At 53.3% G+C, this 1,993-nt stretch overlaps 1 pseudogene; it reads right to left on the reverse strand.

Annotated features, from left to right (window-relative positions):
* Nucleotides 1-512: 512 nt before the first annotated feature.
* Nucleotides 513-1,609, reverse strand: LOC146869932 (18S ribosomal RNA; annotated as a pseudogene).
* Between the last annotated feature and the right edge of the window lie 384 nt (nt 1,610-1,993).

Consider the following 1,993-nt stretch of genomic DNA (forward strand, 5'->3'; position numbering starts at 1 on the left):
GGGCTGGCGATTAGTCCACCCCACCCTCGCCCAGGTCGGAGGCGCCGGTGGGAAAGAGCCAGGTGGCTCCCCATCCCACATGCCTCCCACATAGAGGAGCCGGGGTCCCATCACAGGCCCTTGGCCCCTTCTCTTCCACGCCGCCCTGCCGCACGAGAAGGGCCACTCCTCGGTTGCCCGGAACCTGGGACTCGGGCGCGGGAGGGCCTAGCCAGCGGCAGGGCCTTTCGAGGGTGGGGCGGTACAATCCCGGGGATGCACTGCCATTCAGTTTCCCCCTAAGCGCGGGGCTGCCCCCAGTTCCCGGCACCCTCGCTTGGTCAGGACCTCCCCGGGGGAAGAGGCCTGCCGAAGTCCTGGTCCTCACCCAGGTGCCCCATGCGGCCACAGACCGCTCCGCCGGCCGGGGTGAGGCAGGGCAGGGCCGGGCCCTGTGCCTACGGTGTGTGCTTGCAGGAGGCGGGGCGAGGGCTTCGAGCTGGCGCCGTCTGTCGCTCAGGCCACTCCGCCGTTAATGATCCTTCCACAGGTTCACCTACGGAAACCTTGTTACGACTTTTACTTCCTCTAGATAGTCAAGTTTGATCGTCTTCTTGGCGGTCTGCCAGGGCTGTTGCCGACCCCGGCGTGGCAGATCCGAGGACCTCACTAAACCATCCAATCGGTAGTAGCGACGGGCGGTGTGTACAAAGGGCAGAGACTTAATCAACGCAAGCTTATGACCCGCACTTACTGGGAATTCCCCATTCATGGGAAATAATTGCAATCCCAAATCCCTATCACGAACGGGGTTCAGCGGGTTACCCGCACCTGTCGGCGAAGGGTAGACACACGCTGATCCGTTCAGTGTAGGGTGCGTGCGTGCAGCCCCGGACATCTAAGGGCATCACAGACCTGTTATTGCTCGATCTCGTGTGGCTGAACGTCACTTGTCCCTCTAAGAAGTTGGACGCCAACCGCTGGGGATCGCGTAACTAGTTAGCATGGAGGAGTCTCGTTCGTTATCGGAATTAACCAGACAAATTGCTCCAGCAACTAAGAACGGCCATGCACCACCACCCACAGATTCGGGAAAGAGCTATCAATCTGTCAATCCTTTCCGTGTCCGGGCCGGGTGAGGTTTCCTGTGTTGAGTCAAATTAAGCCGCAGGGTCCACTCCTGGTGGTGCCTTTCCGTCAATTCTTTTAAGTTTCAGCTTTGCAACCATACTTCCCCCCAGAACGCAAAGACTTTGGTTTCCCAGAAGCTGCTCGGCGGGTCATGGGAACAGAGACGTTTTAATGCATGGGCAAAGTGGGCTCTGGCCCAGGGCCCCAGCCTTTCAGGGGGCCCCCTGACAGAGTCAGCTCCATTCTCCAGAGTTTTGCCCTAATGACCTTGAATATTTCTTAAACAGATTGTTTTAAATACTGTTTTCCTTTAATTTATTTTCTTATGTACCTTATTTGTGAGTCTAGTATAGCCATTTTGCAGAGAAATGTTGTGTTTATGTTTCATGCAATATACATAAAAAAGTTTCTTTTAGATCAAAACAAGGCCTTACATATAAGAAATGGGAGGGCGTTACAGAGATTATTTGCAGTAATATTGCTGAGCTGCTGCTGTGTTACAATATTGAAAACACACATAACTATCTCTGAATATTGGATGTAAACACATTTAGGGCCTTATTTATGAGAAGTGATGCATGGCTGTGTGAAAACAGGGATGCGTTACTTCTTAGTGCACCCTCCTTGCTACATGATGGATGCGTCATATTTACTGTATGACGCATCATGTCGCATCATGTTACAGATATATCAGTATTTCTGACGTATCTGTAGGCGCAAAAGTGATGCATTGTTGGGGTGTGTCTGAAAATAGACGCAACTCCAGCAATGTGTCCTTTCACATGGGGCAAGCCCCATGTGAAAGGGCCTGCATCAGTCTTACGCCTGCTGTGAGGCAGGTGTAAGATATTGAGGCAATGGCGTCCTAGAAGTGGCGCACTGA

This window comes from Triturus cristatus, chromosome 1_1 (assembly GCF_964204655.1).
Source record: "Triturus cristatus chromosome 1_1, aTriCri1.1, whole genome shotgun sequence".
In the NCBI taxonomy this organism is placed as follows: Eukaryota; Metazoa; Chordata; class Amphibia; order Caudata; family Salamandridae; genus Triturus; species Triturus cristatus.